General features: G+C 41.2%; 1 long non-coding RNA gene across 2 annotated transcripts; it reads right to left on the bottom strand.

Annotated features, from left to right (window-relative positions):
• Positions 1-934: 934 nt before the first annotated feature.
• On the bottom strand, positions 935-3,907 carry LOC147607813 (uncharacterized). Of its 2 annotated transcripts, none has more exons than XR_015264640.1 (3): positions 3,640-3,907; positions 3,330-3,528; positions 935-3,245 (listed from the first exon to the last, which is right to left on the bottom strand). It is a non-coding gene; the product is annotated as an uncharacterized LOC147607813 (long non-coding RNA). The 2 variants fall into 2 exon arrangements; XR_015264639.1 differs by having other exon boundaries at positions 3,443-3,528.
• Positions 3,908-19,309: the final 15,402 nt, after the last annotated feature.

Genomic DNA, 19,309 nt, shown 5'->3' with positions numbered 1-19,309 from the left:
TCTCTATAACAAGATGTAACCATCAGTGATGGAAGGGTTAGTAACAAGAACAAAATCTCCGAGTACTCCATTTGAGGTGGGAGTAATCGCTGCGAAAGTAGAAGAAGGTAGCCCTGGAAAGTCAGGTACTTTCAAGACTTGACCAAATGCAGCTCCTATGAAAGCCAAAAGCTTCCAAAAAACCCATGGAAGAGTGAGAAAATTTGAGGAAGATTAGAGGAGTAAGGCATCCTCATGACTAACTGACACATCATGAATCAGGAGGGATCTATGGTTGGAAAGAGGCGTCGCGATTGGGATTCAATCAACACCGTCGGATTCCCAAGTGAACTATAGGTGAACTGCGAGTAAACTCGGGAGTAAACTAGGGGTGAACTCGTGGGTAAAGTTGAGGTGAACTAGGGGTGAACTAGGGAGACCTTTTCTGGCAAAAAAGTGAACTAGGAAAACATTTTCTGGCAAGAAAGTGAACTAGGGAACAAAATATCAAGATTTAAATTTAAAAACACTCTCCACAACGTGCTGGAAAGTATATAGCATAGTGGTTAGATGTTGAAAGCTTGAGCGACTGGTTTCAAGGTCAAATCCTCTTTTGCATTGAGCTCAACCCCATGGTATACCTTGAGTTCATCCTGAGTTCACCTGCCGAATGGGAATCTGACGATCTAGAATAGGCAAGATCGCGGCGCCTCTTTTAAGCCTTAGATCCCTCCTAATTCATAATGTGTCATTTAGTCCCGTGAGTAAAGCGTTGATCCTCTGCCACATGATCCGTGGTCCTCCAAGAAGACTAATTTCCTCGGACCACGTGGAAAAGGGCGGTCAGAAATGTGAGTTGGAAGAACCCTCGTCCAAGTAAACGTGCATCAGAAAGTGCACAGCGGGCTGCCAAACGCCAATCTCTAACTTCAAGGTGAGAGCCATAGACTCTCCCAAAGCGAGTGGTCTTTAATTCATTGTCTTAGCTGTCGCTTTGGAGGATGAAAAGTGACAGGCAGCCGACTTGAACACAATGGGAATTTCACGCAACAAAGCAGGAGGGGCACCATGAAGGGCTGGAAGGAGGAAAAAACAGAGACGAAGAGGGCGGAGATGGAACCGGAGTGTGCAGCAGTGAGGGGAAGGAGGAGGGTGAAGGCAGGCAAGGAAAAGCTGCAGAGGGCACAGGCGGAAGGCTGGAGGAGCAGGCGGGCAGGTGAAATGGTGGGAGAGGAGCAGTTGAAAAGGCGGGCAAGAAAGGGCGGAAGGCTGGAGGACAGGCAAAATGGCAGGCAGCAATTGGCGGGCAAGAAAGGGTTCCTTGGCTCTAGTACGCCATGCCCATCCGTATGGTGGCCATCGGGGTTCCTCCTACTGGGGGCTGACGGGGCGGCGCTCTGTTGTCCCTTTTTGTCAGCCTGGTCTGTTAGTGAGGGGCTCTGGCATCGTTGCCCAATGCATGAGCTTCCACCTCCTCACCTGGGACCGTGAGTCATGATATTCCGCCACTCCCCCACACAGGGGTGGATCAAGTACCACGGCCTTTGCCTGGGATGTGGATGAGGTCAGTCTGCTGGGATCACGGGGTTTGTCAAAAACTCCACTGGTCCTGTTCTGGCCACTCCTTGGTCCTGGGCCTGGGATTATCTCCTCTATTTATGTTCTTTTATGAACTTGTTTATATCCACCCAACTTGTCAGTTGTGAGCATCCTACATGTTGCAGGTACTGGCATGCTTGCCTTAGTAAGGCATTTTCCTGCTTTGTTGCTGCACTCTGTACACTGCCCAGCTCTCTTCTGATTTTGTCCACTTCCTGGGCCCACGCGGTTCCGCTGAGCTTTTTTAACTTCGCCAGCATGTCTGCTTCTTCTCTGCTTGCAGAGCTTCCTTGGCTTCTTCCTCTCACGTGGCTCCGTTCTAGACTTGAAGGTGCCATCCTCGTTGTGGGCTTGTCTCCATCATCCAGGGAGCTGTACCGTTGGTGATGAAGTGGCTGTACCCTTGGTCATGAAGTGGGTGCTCTGATGGTTGTGGATAACCTAGTGTACTTTGGGGCAATCCTACCCAGTAAAGCTTGTGTGAGCGCCATGGATGTATTGGGGCCAAGATTTTACATGCTGTGCTCAAGTGTGTGATGGGGTTGCCCATCCAATGGCAAAGCCCAATGCCACCATCAAGTGGATGCTGCCTACTGCCTACTGCCTACTGCCCAAGCAGCGCTAACAATGAGAAATGAAACCTTCCAGATAGTCAAGAAAACACATTGTGAAGACATGGCAGCTAAAGACCGAATGGGTTCATGCTCAAGCATGATGAAAAGACAAAGGCCGGTAATGCCTGGGTGGGCCTGGATACCTACTTGCAGAGCTAGAGGGCCCACATGGAAGCATGTATCCAGCTTACGGCACCTGATGCTAGGACAATTTGCCAATTTGCAAAAGAAATCTCAGGGCATATGAGCACAACTTTACTCTTCTCCAAATCAAACTCATCAGGATTATGAGCCTATCAGTAGTTGAAGCTATCATGAATGCTCAGGATCGACATGATTCTAAACATTTTCCAAAGATGCGAAGGCAGTGCAGACCAAATGCAAATGACAGCCCTTGCAATATGGGCATACCAAAAGTTGGCTAGATAACTCTCTGAATTGACATATAAGGCAGGTAATCTTAATGATCATCAACGTGAAGCATACATGAAAAAGGCAAGTTGGCAGTTGATTGAACCCTTGCAAACTAGGTCTCGAGTTCAATCCCGGTTTGCTGCAGCTAATGGACCCCTCCTCATATGAGGGTTCTATTCCACCTGCGGGCAGGTGCAGGAATCTCTGCTTCTCCTAACCCTCAAAATAGGAATCAAAGCTTGGAAAGTGGCAGCAATTCTGACTGATTAGCAGGATGTCAACTTGGGAAAAAAAACATTGCCAGATGTGTGAAGGTAAAGAAAAAAGCACTGTGAAAAATAGCAAGTCTGTGTCGAGCACTGGTCAATCATGGTTATTCATTCCATACTGTATCAGCCCCTTGAAGTGATGACACATGACAATGATACTGGAAGGTTATGGCAAGTTGTCATGTTTGGAGAAATTTGATAATGGTACTGTGAAGTCTAGGTGCTTAACATTTCATCTTGTACTCCATGATTGAATTGCCTGCGAAAGAGTCTTGTGCGATTGATGTTTGTCATCCCTTCAGAAATACACCTCGAGGTGATCGCATCGTCAGTCCATCTGAACCGTCCAATCATCACTACTCCATTGTACCTGAGAGTCCAGGGAAATTCCAGCCAATCAAAAGCTCGGAAAAACTGTGCTACAAATATCCTCAATGACTTTGTGCCAGCTCACCTTGCCTACACCTTCCAAGAAATGTGTTGGGCGTGCTGTGGCTGGGAAGATGATGTCTGGCAATAGCCTTGCCTGCTACTAGTATTTAAAGAAGAAATTCAGGTATCACATACCCTCTTCATCGGATGCAGCTGTAGAAGGTATTGAGACAAGCAGTAGGGTTATAAGCAGCAAATGCAAGCAGGGGGCGAAGAAGACCCTGCAATTTGAAGTACGAAAACATGAATTATGCACAGTTGGATTCCGGAAGCTAACTGTGTGCAGATGAGATCCTTAGCTCAAAATCCCCGAAGCTAAAGAACGCTGCTACCTTGTGGAAACCATCTCAGTTCCAGAGAAATGGAAACAGAGCACACAGCATCTTGCTTCTGCAGAAGGGCGTTCAGAGAGTAGAAACGGCAACTGGGGAAGCTGCCGGAGCAGCTGCGAGGCGTCCATGAGCACAAAGAAACTGATGAGATGAAGAAACCCTAGGAAACACAGTCGCGGTTTCTAGGAACTGATGAGTCGTAGTTGCAACTTGCAAGCAGGTAATGCGCACGTGTGGCCTATTCTCCGACACATGTGGCCGGCGTCCCGACTCCCCACACTTGAGTCTAGGACTCGTTTTCTTTTATGCTACACGTTTCTGTGTGTATTGGTGGCAGGTGCACGTTTCTATGTGTTGTATTGGTTTTTGAGAGTTTATTGGTCCTTCCAAGTTCCATCTCATGAACCATGAGGATTTCTTGGATTAGTCAACTAACTTATTTTCAACCATCTTCGTGATTGAAGTGGTGCTCGATATAAACATTTTTTTCAACCAATCAAAATAGGGACAACCTCCTAAGTCTGCTCGGTTTTCGTTCATAAAATGTATATTACTTGTCGGTTTTACAACTATAATAAATGAATCCTTAAAATAAGGGCAATGAAAAATCTTCTGTGGTTTTTTGTAATTCTGGCTGATAAAAATACACTAAGTTGTCGTTTTTTTCGAGCATTGGATTGAAGTGAACATCAAAGCAAAAAGATTCGGAATTGGAGATGGAATATGCCTCAGATGCCAAAAAGCAGAGGAAATGATCATTGAGCAAGGTTCTGAGTGTTCTATTCTCTATTCCATGTATTTTGGTTCTAGTGTGATTTCGATTCTTATCCAAGCAATTGTTTGTTGTTGGATTGTACCAATCTTATACGCAAGAAATTGTTTATGATGAGCAAGCCATTGCAAAACTTTTGTTATCCTTTAGAAGTATGTTCTCTATGATTTCTCTACTTTTCATGTTTTTCATTAATATTATTAGTGTGACTGAGGGGCACTATCATCTCTGTGCACATAATAGAGTAGCAACTTTATTGGTTTGCACGACTCAGACAATGGCACTCGTCCATTTCTTGCCCTTGTAACTCAGAAGCTCTAAACTTTTTTTGCATAAATACATTCTTCCTATGCCCAATATGGCTTGAATTGGAAAGAAATCCTATGAGCATTCCTTGTTGGGAGCTTCTTGTCATGGTGGGGGATGGTCATCGAGTGAGCTTGGTGGAGGGAGTTTTGGAAGGAGCTTTTTTTGGCTGCCTTCTCTCTCTACCTGAATAATCTCTCTCTAACTATTGTCACCACCATCTCCACCCACGTTTGTAAGAGGGGGAGAGGTGTGGGCTATAATGTTCGCACTCCGGAGGACTGCAGCATGAGCCGCGTTCGCAAGAGGGAGGGGGAGCTGACCCGTGAATGCGTGGGGGGGTGGGAGTGAAGCATTTAATTTGGGGGGGGAGGGGAGGGCGCGTGCGCCCCCCGCTAAGGGCGATGGTCGCCCCTTATAGTGGGAGGACACGGGTCACCAACTAAGGGCGACCGTCACCCTTAGTTGGTGACCCCACTAAGGGGCGACCATCACCCTTAGTTGGTGACCTCACTAAGGGCAACGATCACCCTTTGTGGGAGACACGGGTCACCAACTAAGGGCGACCATCGCCCTTAGTTGGTGAACTAAGGGCGATTGTCGCCCGGGTCACCAACTAAGGGTGATGGTCGCCCGGGTCACCAACTAAGGGTGACGGTCGCCCTTAGTTGCCCTTAGGGCGACCATCGCCCTTAGTTGGTGACCCCCACCAACTAAGGGCGACGACCCCCGAGGGTCACCCTTAGTGTAATGAAGTACATGCACATGCACATGGGGAATGGGGCCTAGGCACTTGGGCTTAGGGACATTTACATGTTTGCTTTTAGGGTCCTTGGGCTATATGAGGCATAGGGATCATGGACATTGTACCCTTTTTGATCATATTCACTTTATAGACATTCATGTCTTCTTGGTGCTCCTGCCCAAGCTTTCATGGTGAACTTCTCCCATTTGAGATGTGAGGATGGTGACCCACACCCATGTTGTAACCCATGCTTTGAGTGGACAACCGTGGTCTCTTGCATTGGTATCAAAGCTCTTGGCTTAGATCCCTAGGATCAGAGTCCTTGGCTTAGATCCTCGTTTAGGGAGTGATTAGTAATAATCATTTTTAAATTATGCTTAATTCAATTTTCAAAATGCTTTTTCTTGATCTTGATTAATGATAATCATTTTCGGATTACTGTTCATCTAATTTTTTGAAATGCATTTTCTTAATTTTAATTAGTGTTAATCATTTTCAAAATTGATTTTTTAACACAATTTTTAAATTTGCTAATTTCTTGTTTGACAAGATTCAATCTATATTAATCATTTTTAAATTTATATTGAATACTATTTTTAAAACCCTAATCCACTTTATTGTTCGACTTCTTGAACTTCTTGATCTTCTTGATCTTGATTTTCTTGATCTTGATTTTTGAATTAGGATTTACAGAGATTTTAGCAACTAATATTGAGGGATATTCTTGCATTCTCTTGCTTCTTAGAGAGCCTATAGTTCCAATTATTAATCCATTAAGCCTCTATTTCTGTCCTATTTTTCAAAATCTTGGAGTTCATGAAGCAGAATTATAAGAAGTTTGGTTGCTGAAGCAATTTTACAAAAAATTCATTGCAGTTTTCAAAGATTGATACAGGCTGTGCAGAGTATTCAGATTATAAAACTTATGCAGAGTATAATTGCTATATAGAAATCAAGATTGCTGTGCAAAAATTTGATACAGTTTCAAGAAAGTGTCAAGATTATGTGCAGTTAATACAGATTTTCAAGGATAGGTGCAGATCTATAGTGAAGAATAGAGCACTATACAAATTATTTAAAGTTTATTGTGCAAAAATCAAATCTTAACATAAAAACAAAACAATAAGTGATTCTTGATCAAATCTTTTCTGATCTTGGTACTTTCTTGCAAAGAAGACAGATAGAGATTACAAATTTGTTGAAATAGTACAAATTTACACAGATTAGTATAAATTTTGATGTATTAGAAGTAAAGTAAGAAAAGTGTTGAGAAAACAATGTACCCTAGTTTACAACATTTGAGCACATTGCCATCAAAAGGATGTATAGCATGTATTATGTAAAAAGCATATGAATAACTAGTTGATGTAAAAGCATATTACTGTTACAACTTTGAGTGCAAAAATTCAAAAAGTTTGTTGATTAATAGTATGTTTGTAAGTATGGCCTTTCTGAGAATTGAACCCAATCCACTGGTGTGAGCTACTGTGCACCATATACCACAAAGTTCTCTTAACTTGCATACAAGGTTCTTTGAATGTTGAGATTTCTTTAAGAACAAGCAAATCTTGTGGATCTTGATGTAAGACAACTATTGGATGTGTATGCTTGATCCTCACTGGATCCTATTGTGCATATGGATATGTTGAGACAGAGAATATCAAGTTCTCATCCTCACTCTTGGCAAGCAAAAAGTGGCAAATTGGTCTTGACAGGGGCCAGACATCTCTATTTTTTTTTGAGTGCTGGCAGCTGTGGGAAGGAACTGCAGTGCTGTAGTGTAGGACATTGACACAAGCTCAGTTTAAATTTCATCTAATGCAACTTACAACAATAGGTTTACTAGATCCATTGTGCTTAAGGGGCATAATGCAAGGAGCTTCAGCACTGGAAATGCTCATGCATATGTAACAAGCAAGTCCAAGATCTTAGAGCAAAAGCAAATAGCCAGCACAGAGCAATTCCCGACCCACAACAGAAGCAAGCTTACACAATTTCTTAATGGAGCTTTAGCAACTCTCGGCCATTGTGGTGTTATCCCCGACACTCATCAAATGTCAAGGCAAGCATACAAGCTACAGGGATGTCACATGTAAGGTGAAACCAGTGACAAACATGTAAAAAAACAGCATATTAAGGGGATTGAAAACAGCCATCCGATAGCCATTGGCGCTTCTAGAAGCTAGCTATTGCATTTGGAGCTTCTAGTATACCTCCTAGATGGTCTACTCGAGGAATTGATTCGGGTGGAGTTAAAGCCCTACATGGAGTGAAAGTAGAACAAACAATAACATCTCAATATTCATAGCACTTCAAGGGTCTTGATGCCTTGCAACTGACATCAGATAGGTGTTTCTACTCCAACACATACATCATCAAAATTGAAGCAGTTCAGTGCAGCTTGCTAGCTATCCTTTAGGCTTCATTGCACACCTCTCAGCTCACTCAGCAATCATCAGCATTTTGGCAGAAATGTTATCAGATAGCAGAAGGTTTTTGCTTAACATTAAGTGTATTGTTCAAAACCTGGGAAATGAAAAGAGATGCAGAATTTAACAAAGAAGGCAGGCAACGCTTCATAGTCAACTTTAAAAAAAAAAAAACAGCAGCACGACAGCGTCTCAGTGTTCAGATGCCATTCACAGGAGCAATACTGTAGCAAGCAAATTAAGTGAGATCACATGCAGAATCTCACGCAGGATGAAAATGAAGAGAAAAATAGTAGCTCTTCAACAAGCACCTCAGCAAGCGCTTCACCAGTGTATTAGCACGACAAGCGCAGATAAGATGCAGAGAACAGATGAAGGCCTACCACCAGCGTACACAGAAGCCCACCTACACTCTTCTTACCCCTAACCATCATGGAGTTTACACAGCTCTAGTTATTATTGGGAGAGGGCAATGGAGCAGGTGAAAGTGCAGAATCGAGAAGATGAAGAGAAGCAACTAAAAAAACCAACGTTGAAGGAGCCTTAAGGGTTCTTTTAAAGTTGGGCTACGGTTTGGAACACTTCACCAGCTTGTAGAGCATGCTTGAAAACCCCTGGGGCTAAGAGGAATTAGACTTATTCACCTTGAGTGAGTGTAGATCTGAGATCTCCTTCAGAAAAACGGTGCTTCTTAATCAGCGAAAATCGGGAGCTTGCGCCAGTGGTTTGAGGTATTTCTTGAATGGGCTGGAGCACAACTAAGGTAGCTATGTCGGGCTCTGATACCATGTTAAAATTACAGCAATGTGATGAGCTATGGTGGATCAAATGCTAGAATCAATATTATTAACAAAGAGATTAGATGATAATTAAGATATGATTAGTGAGTAATTAACTAATATCTTAATGTAAGCATGGATAATCAAAAACCAGCAAATTCTCATTAGGCCAATGCCTCACTTTATAGAGTTTACATCCAAGCATCTAATCCCATTGATTTCTCCTTGATTCACTCCACCTCTTTTGCTTGATTCTCTCCACCTCTCCCTGAATATCTTCACACTTCCTAAATCTTCTCATGCTACCCTTTATTCTCTCCCAATAGATTCTTCTCACCTTTTCACAGGTTCTCTCACATTTACAGATTCTTTTTACAGCCTCTTACCAAGGGCTTGTTCCCGCACACACCCTATTCACTTGTATATTTCAACATATCTTTCAATGGAAACCAAAGGTGACCTCCACCACAAAGATTGCCCAAGAAAGAGGGAAGCAAAAGCTTCACAGTGACACTATAACCCCCATTCTTCCCGCCAAGAGAACTAACTAATGATATACCTCATAGGGAAAGCTGGCAGTCTATTCGAACCCATAGGGGAAGCTGGCAGTCTATTCGAACCCATAGGGGAAGCTGGCAATGGCCACACTACTTAAAAGGGTGCTTTATCATGCAATCGGGTGGGAGGAGTTACCCTGTGCCATTCAGCTCAGTGGACTTGATGCGGTCATCACATCTCTGCCCTCGCCCCAGACATCTCCCCACTGAGGCACCACTAAGAACCCATAGGGCATAGAGCAGGTAGCCCCACCACCCAATCCAGGCCCTACACAGGAGGAGCTAGTAGAAGCAAGCAGAAAGCCATGGAGGAGGAGAAGCAAAAGGCAAGACTTCTTCTTGTTGCAAAACCTTTATGAGACACTACCCTCTCGGACCACTTTACAGATATGCCATCCTTCCCAGAGGCTGGACCCTCCTCCCCAAATGCATCGCAGAGCAGAATACCTTACACACTCTCTGTTGGGGACACGATCAGGCAGCTTCTGATCTAGCCAGGTCTATGCTGAAAGCGTCCATGCAGCCCATGGAGACGTGCCAAATTTTACTTTGGGATTTTCACACATGGCCAGGGAGTTGATCACGCAAATGACGGATTGTATCTACCGTCACAGGAAGTGTAAGTATTTACTCATTTTTGGGTGGTTTTTCTTTATTTCTTCGATTTATCTCCTCCCTACATTTGGATTAATCTTATTGGTCCCTTAGAACCTTAATCCAAAATTTTTAAAAAATCTGGACCCTTAGGCTAAGGTCTTTGTTGAACAGATTATAATTATTTCTAATGTACCTTAGGAAATTCTTTTTAAACTTCTATTTCGGGGGAATTTATTCTAATAAGAAAGGATATTTTTCCATCCAAAGATATCTAAAATCTGAGTTATCTCTCTCTAGAATATTTTCTCTCTCTAGGATAAAACAGGTAGAAATAAGATCTTTTATTATTTTGAAAAGGGGATTGGTTTACAGGGGAAGAAACTGGACATCTTGAGGGGCTGGGGAGGAATCTTACACTTTAGATGACAAAAAAAAGTCTTTGAAGCTCATGGGCCGCCCAAGCTAAGCAATTACAAGATCCAATAGCTTATTTTCATAACATATTTTGCATTAGAACCCCCTAACAGTAAATAAGAGATAAGAAAAATTAGGGATTATAGTAAATTAAAGGCACCAGTAGTGCTAAATGAGCCTACAACAGAACCAGTAGAACCAACAAGTTCCCAAAGTTCTAAGGTGGTAAAAGATAATACTCTAGGGGGACCTACCACAACAGGTGATTTTGAGATTGACGATGTTCTAAAGTTCTCAAAGTTATAAACAAGGCAAAAGAGAAAGATCCTATGGACCTACTAGGATATTTTAAGATTGACAATGTTCCAAATTTCTCTGCTCAAATTACCTTAGAAGAAGAACGGGGAGTGGAAAACCTTGACGAAACATTCCTCATGCATAGAACATAAGAACTTAGGGAAAAATCATAAGAAGGATGATCTAGGATATATTGAGATTGAAGATGTTCTAAAACCTCCTATTCAAATCATTTAGGCGAGGAACAAGGGGGGGAAAGCAGTAATGGATCCATCCTAATGGATAGGACAACCAAACTCCTAAAAATGTCCAACAAAGCTAAAGAAGGACAATACAAACCAAGGCCAAAATATGAAGAACTCCTTCCTGATGAGAAGCTACAAGAATACCCTAACTCCAGAGAGGAGATCTCAAGGTTAAGCGAAGAACACAACTCGATACATGGGAACCAACTAGAAATAGAGGGACCTTTAGGACCAATCATGTTGCTTCCACAAATGATTTCTACATCGAGACCTTTAGAGCCAGTCCTAGAAGTATCTTTTGAAGGCAACATCTTGATCTAGGAATCACAAAGATTAAACCATAAAAGGATCACTTAGGATAATAACAAGAAAATAGGGAAGCACAAAAAAAGCTTAGAACTAAAGAGGAAGCTTGTAACACGAGCCTTTAGAGCTTGAATACACAGGAAACCTAAGAGCACTATATGACCACATCCTAAGGGAATTAGAGATTCCTAAGAGGTAGCTTACACTCATCAAAGAACCTATGATACAAGAAAACATTGAGGGAAATGAGGCAGAGTGGCATGGATGTCACGCCAATCACAAGGAAACTCATTAATAAGGACCATGACTTTGTACATTAGCTTAGAAGAAGAATCAATAACCAAGCCAACATACCTTCAATAATGCTAACACTTAAAGAGAAACGAGAGCCTTGAGAGAAATCCTCTCTACCGCTATGACTATCACTATGGTTAAATACTCAAAAAGGAAACCAGAAGCCTTAAATGAAGTTCACCAATGGATGAAAAATCAGCTTAAGCCTTTAGGAGATGTGAGTGAGGGTAACTAGGAAATTGATGAAAAGCCACATAAGGTATACAAACACGTGCATGTCAATGTAGTGAGTAAACACTTTGAAGGTGACGACATGAATGCCACTATTCTAATCAAACTAGAGGGCATGACCACGACTCTAATTCTAGAAGGAGGAGAAAGAGTGAGCATAGCCACCAAAAACATGAGGCAAAGATGGGGGGAAAGCCCTAAGACCTTCAAAAATTGTTGTCAATGGCAATTTAGAAACACCTATAGGAATCTAAAAAGAAGTGAAAGTAATGTTAGATGCAACCTAGCCTATGAGCATATGTTTACTATTGTTGACTTTGGAAAGGCAACCAATTATACAATGTGATTCTAGGACACCCTTTTATGTGCTAAATGATGTTAATCTAGGACTAGGGAAAAGATGAAATCTACCTCTTCCATGAGGATAGGACCATCAAGGTGAACCTTAAGAACCATTCCTGTGGAGATGTGACCAGGACATTAATGAATTAGGATTTGATATGATAGCACGTTTGGAGAGCTTAAACTTATGTCTATGTGAATGAGAATAGTTGTAAAAGATGTGAGCATGATGAGGAAACTTTTATAACTTCACTGCAAGATTGTAAAGATGAGGAAAATTGGATGCATGTATTGGCTATAATGAACATGTGTCCTAGAAACTTGGGAATTTAGTTCTATGACACGAAGATAAAAATGACATTATTCCTATTAGAAATATATCTTCCATACTCATAGAACCAAAAGGAGTTGGAAAACCAATTGAAAACCACAAAGAAACAACTCCTAGGAACTGCGAAGTTGTACCACTTAGAGGCTTTAGTATAGTATTCAAGCCAGCCCCCTACAATTTGAGCTATGTGAGTGATTATGGGTGTAAACATGGTCCCATGGTGATGAAGGATGTATAAATATACCCCTACCTGTCTCTTGCAAATTTCATGGCTAATCGAATACTATTCAGTTGGTCATGTGGGGCTAAACATACACTTTTTTGATGGGTTTAGCATTTAGGGTTTAGGGTTTAGGATTTGATATTTATGGTTTAGGGTTTATGATTTAATCTTTAGGCTAAGATTTTATCTTTAATGATTATGATTTAGGGTGATTAGGGTTTTTCTTTAGGGTTTAGGGTTTGGTATTTGTGTAGACAATAATTCACAACCAAGTACTACTAGGAAAGAATTTACGTGTTAAGATCATACATAGGGCATGCTATTGTAAATGTTCTCATATGTTTCATGGCATAAAATATAACAATTAACCTCATCTTTAGGGTTTCATATGAAACTTAATGGCCCTAACCAAGTGTGAGCACATGACAGTAATCGACATGTTATCAAGGAGCTTGTACACATCATCGGACACTTTATTGTACTAGTACCCCTGAATCACATAAGTCCTTTTGCAAGAATAGAATTACCCCATCCATCCTTATGTGCCCTTCTTGTCAACTCCTTAGAGGCAGTACACTTTAGTATGTAAAAATGGCACCTTCCTTCTCTGCAAATAACTGCATAGTTATCCCCTACATTCAATGTGCGCCGCTTAGTACATCATGGTCCCCAGCATCATACAAGGGGATGTCACCGCCCTCTTCATCACTTGAGAAGTCATCTTTTGATTCATCTAACCCCAGCGGGCCAATAGTCTGATACTCCCATCATTGTATATGAGCACTATTCTTGCATCTTCTCCAACGTCCGTGCAGACAAAAGTCACAAAAGCAAGAAAGTAGTCTACAACTCAAAGCACATTTGTCCGTACTGGAGTATCCATTCACAAAATGGTAAGAGCAACGTCCGTGTCGACAAAAGTCACAAAAGCAAGAAAGTAGTCTACAACTCAAAGCACATTTGTCCGTACTGGAGTATCCTTTCACAAAATGGTAAGAGCAAGAATTGATAACACATTTACAATCCCATGTAACAGTTCTCTATACTCCACCCTCCTTGATCTCCTAAAAGACTCTATATACTTAGATGATCTATTACTATGAGCTCCACCACTAAACCTAGCTCTTAGAAAACTCACCACATCAGCCACACACTTTAATGTCCAGCCATCTGGTTTTAGCTACTATTGTGTAAGTGTTATCTTAATCACTCTCCCAGTGCCATCATGCTCTCCTTTCTCATGACCTAAAGTTGAAAACTTCCATGTAATTTCTAGGCCAGTGATGCTAAAGTACCATGCAATGAAATAGAATGGCCGCTTTGCCTTGAATTGTGAGGCAGCTCCATCGAACCACCCCTAATGCCATTTTAATCAGAGACCTTGATCTTTAAGCCACTTTTCATGCAAGAGGAAGCAACATTGCATAGACAATGTGCCATGTGTCTTATCATCAAAGATATAGAAATGCATACTTTTCTTAACATCACCTGAAGGTAGCTGAAAATATGATATATACACCAAGATAGTCACCTGATTGCAATAACAGTGCATGGACTGAATTTCATTCTACTCTTTAAAAGAATAATTCTTGGCAAAATTAACTAATGAGACCACCACATCAGTTGGATATTTTGAAACATAGTCTTTAAAGTGTTAAGCTTGCCATCTATAGATGAAGTTATGCTTGGTAAAACTGGCGAGGTGTTTCTGGAAAAGGATATGAATTCCCTACACTGCATCTGTTGAATCATAAGATCCTTTCTCTTCTTTTTGCTCTCAATCATTAACTTTGCATGTCTCTATATTTGAAAATACCTTTACTAGAAGCAACAAGTTATTTGTCGTAGTCTCCTTAGGACATAGCATCATCCTTGTGGGATTGTAGCTTCCACACAATCCCATCAAACATTCATGCACATAAAACTCTGAGTCTGTAGGTTTTGCACATAGGAGAGATTCCAGATTTGTGTGATGCTATTATAAAAGTTTTGAGAAGCCATTCAAAAAACAATTTATATCTCTCTCAAAACACAAATAGAACAAGTGTATGTGCATGACATCCCATGAATGCCAAATTAGGTATGATGCATTCGATTGAATGTGTCCTTTAGAAACATCATTTGCACATGTGCAATATAGCAACAAGTGTACCGATCCTTCAACTCATACACCAAAAAGGGCTTTAAGCCTTTGAAGCATCTTAGTGAAATTTTCACCTTTGGATATCAGTCCTTAAATCTTCTTTAGAACTCCACCTACCAACAACAAACACAAAGTTGCCATGGGGACTGAATATCAAGCAATGGAGCTCTGTGTACCACTACAAGTACTGTGGGACTATTGCTACCAGTACAAGTACTCTGGAAGTACTTTCATGTGGTTTCAAGTACTTTGTAAGTTATTTTAATAGAGCTCCGTGTACCACTACAAGTACTATGGGACTATTGCTACTAGTACAAGTACTATTGCTACTAGTACAAGTACTGTGGGACTATTGCTACCAGTACAAGGACTCTAGATGTGGTTTCAAGTACTTTGTAAGTTCTTTTATGTAGTTGCAAGTACTTTAAACATGCTGTTAAAGTGTGTGTGAGTAGTTAAAAGTGCATGAAAGAACTTTTAATGCATTTAAAAGTACTTCATAGTTTTCAAAGTACTTCCTTAGTACTATCAATGATAGTAATTGAAAGAAATTTTAGAGTATTTAAAACAAATAACGATACTTAAAAGAACTTGCAAGTACTTGAAACAAATGAGAGTACTTGGAAAAACTTTTAAAGTACCACTTAAGTACTTTTGAGGTACTTTAAGTCCCTAGTGCCATAGTACTTGCTACTTCAAAGTACTTTAAAATACTATGTAATTGGTTTGAGAGCACTTGGAACATCTGAGACTATTTGAATATACTTTTAGTGCACTGCCAAACTACTTTTAAAGCACTTTAAAATACTATGTGATTGGTTTGAGAGAACTTGAAAGCACTTTCAAGTGATTTCTTGGATACTCCAAGTATTTTTAAGGCTCTAGTAAAGTAGTACTAATAATTTAAAGTACTTTAAAGTAGCAAGTAATGTCAATCACCTGGCGCTCATCAAACAAATGTATTGGATGCTTCACATGCGCCTTTTTCCCTATCCTCTTTTTTCTTAAGGGAGACACATGTCTCTGATGTCCAGAAGGCAAACATGAGGTCTTTGATCTCCTGTGTGATGCTACTTCGTTTTGGTTGTCTTTGGCATGTATACAAGGATAACACTCAATCCTCTTCAAAGTGCAGGCAAGAGTTTGCTACACTGAGGTTTCTTTTGTGGACACCCAGAAATTTTGTTGCTTTTCTAAAACTTATGGGTTCTATAGCACCATTGACAAGCATCATTATAGCTGCTCTCTTAAAATAGAGCCCATTCGATGATGGGGGCACCTTCAACTGCGTCAACGTGTTGTGGATGCTAGACAAAATAGCTCTTTCTACACCAAAAGCTTTCAGTTGTACATCCCTTAAATCGGGATAGAGTAAGAGCTCATGGAAAATTTACATTCTAGTATATAAGACTATCCCTTCTATCTAGTCGCACCAAGTCTCATCAAGTGATTTGTTCTCTCGCCTTTATTTTCTCCAAGTGCTCCCTTTACTTCAAAGCCCAATACTTTTTCAATTTCTAGGTACCTTCAGATCTAAGGTTGATAATCTGTGCACTCAGATTTTGCATAGGATCTCGTTCTCCCATGGCATGTCCATACAAAACGATGCTCTATTCACCGTGATTTTGCATACGTTTACCTCCTTCTATATTCTAGCCTCCTCCCATAGGCTGACCTCCTTGCATAGTCTGACTTCCTCCCATACGCTGACTTTCTCCCATGACTTGCTCCATGTTCTCACCTGGAGTTACAAAATAGCTAGTAATTAAATTTGAGTGTGTTGGTGTGTACTTGTATGTGTGTGTAAGTGTGTGTGTGTGTGTGTGTGTGTGAGAGAGAGAGAGAGAGAGAGAGAGAGAGAGAGAGAGAGAGAGAGAGACAGAGATAGACAGAGAGAGAGAGAGACAGAGACAGAGAGAGAGAGAGAGAGAGAGAGAGAGAGAGAGAGAGAGAGAGAGAGAGAGAGAGCTCACCGTGGCCTTTTGCTGAGTAGGTTTCACAAGAGAGATAGAGATATAATGAAAGAGGGAGCATGGAGGGAAGAATGAAGGGAGGGAGGGAGGGAGGGTGGGAAGGAAATGAGATTCTCATGTGCATGCATGCTGAAGTAGTTACAATATAGTACGTGAGTAGTGGTGGTGGGGGTAAAAGCCTCACTTCAAAATGAACTCCTTTTTTATGTGGTAGTGACATTAACTTTGTTATCAAATGGTTTCCCACTCCTTTCACCACTTTAAATGAGTGTCAATGACACTCCTTTTTGGAAGACCAATCCATGCTTTCACCCACTCATCACCTTCAAAATACTGCCCTAGTTTAGACACTCAACTCTCAGGGTTCGATACCAATCACCAGCCGCCTTGCCATCTAGTGTAAGGCTAAAGGTTTTGGTCTTTACAAGATCATTCCTTTTGCCTTAGGGCTTCATAAACTAGTGTAACAAGCTCATTCCTCTCGCCTCGGGCTTCATAAACTTGATCAAAAATTTTGACATGTTTTCTAGGATTGCCCACTTAATTAGACTTCTTTGTGAGCTTCACAATTTGTGCAGCCTTTCCAGAGCTACTCCGTTCGTCATCTCTCATGGAGCTCTCATGGAAGGTGCTATACTCTTAGCTCTACTTCTCTCCCAAATGCTTGTGCAAAAGCTACTGTGGATCAGTTGGTGGTGTGGGTGCTGGAGCAATCGGTACACAGCAGGCACACAACATGTGGTATATGAAGGGTGCTACATGTGGGTGTAGTGGCATGAATCTCAATGGAGTAACATGATTGTGATAATGAAGGGTCATACAAAAGCTTTGATGGTGGGTGTTGCGCGGTGAGATATTGGATAATGGTGCCAATGGTCTAGCTATTTTGCAAAGATATCTCCCTTTTCCTTGAGTGCATTTGTGGCACTGATAGAGTAGATAGAGATGTAGCAAATCAAGGATATGTGGTGAAGGCTCCTCTGGTGGCCCTCTCACAAGTGATGTGGATGTCTTAATGAGGCATGGAGCAATGAATGTGGGTGCTACATCGACTGTGGTTGTTGCCATTGGTCTAGTTAGTTGTGAAGATATCCCCCATTTCCTTGAGTGCATTTGTGGCAATGATAGAGTGGAGAGAGATGCAACAAATGGAGGATATGTGATGAAGGCTCCTTCAATGGCCCTAGTAGGTGATATAGATGTGTTAAGGAGGCCTGGAGCAATGATTGTGGGTGTTACATCAACCGTGGTTATTGCCACAATTGTGATTGAGAGCATAAGACTAATAGGTAACATTGGGGGGTTGGTCACACGGGTGCTGGGTTTGGAATAGTGGTAGCAGTATTTTGTGTAGGAACATCTTTACAATCTACGTGAAGCTCATGCTCGAAGGTTATTCCATGTAACCTTGTGGAATGGAAACTAGAGGTTGGTCTATGGTGTAGCAAGGTGCCACTACGAATGTAAGATCCCTCTTACTAGCAGAAAATTTTAATTGATGATGGAAAGATGGTTGTGTTTATTATTTCATAAAAAGTATGTAAATACATAAATGAAACTCTTTTTTAGATATTTTTTAAATGGTAGATATGCAAAAAAAATAAAAGGAAAGCCCTTGGATGTACATGTGCACATTAGTGTAGACACCTTACAAATTAAATTATATAAAAATGATAAAATAATAAATATTAATTAGGAAAAAGAAAACATATAATTTAATCAATCGTTATATATTAATTGATATATTAGAGCATTTAATTACAAGAGTTAACATTGGATAAATAAAATAGATATGCCCTCCATGTGTGCACAAGTAAAAAAAGGATTTGTGGGATCGGCCAAGCTTATTGGTGGTGTCTCCATCTTGCTTAGCATAGGTCGTCCCAATCTGTGTTACACAATGTCGAGAGGGTATGGTGATTCCATGTCTTAACCTCTCTTGTTGCTCCACCATAGCATGAATCCAATCATCTAAAGACGCTTCTCCTCATCTATGGTGGTTAGCAAAGGCAACTTGCTTAATTTTTTCCCAACTAATAGCATAGATGAGGCCTATAGCCAGGTCCCCGTCAGGGTTTCATACATAGCATCAAATTGCCAATTCTTAGTTTATAACAATGTATCTGAGAATCCTAGATCCATTTTATATACAAATTCACCATGTCTCGTACCCTCTAGAGGCTATCAGGAACATGGAATAGATGTTCAATTTGCATAGCGTAGGCAATTGTTGCAATTTTGGCAATTGGTGTAGTTTGGGCCGGTAATCTCTGCTAGGCTCGACATAGAGTTTCTTCCTTATAGATCGAATCATTAGGGCCTCTACTTCTTTTACTCTATCAGCTTGAATCATCAGGGCCTCTACTTCTTGCACTTCTTCTTTTATCCTACCATCTGGTTAAAAGATTTACGCAAAGTTTAGTTCAATAGGTGCTGAGTTGCCGAGACCACAATAGATTCTGTATGGATAGGAATCTCTACATGCATGGGGTTCGTATATGATGATAAGGTTACATTGGGTATGGCCTTGGAGTTGACCTCAACTCCTTCATCTCACCAATTTAATACACTGCATGGGTATGTCGAGGCTACAAGCCAAACCCCCTAAAGTAATTGGTCATGCAATCAATTAGGCTAGTGGCTGGTTTTGCATTCATTTTTTGAGTAAGGTTTTCTCTCCCAGGTC

Source organism: Cibotium barometz, chromosome 54 (assembly GCF_041138505.1).
Source record: "Cibotium barometz isolate CiBa-2024 chromosome 54, ASM4113850v1, whole genome shotgun sequence".
Lineage (NCBI taxonomy): Eukaryota > Viridiplantae > Streptophyta > Polypodiopsida > Cyatheales > Cibotiaceae > Cibotium > Cibotium barometz.
This window is presented reverse-complemented; position numbering and strand designations above follow the sequence as displayed.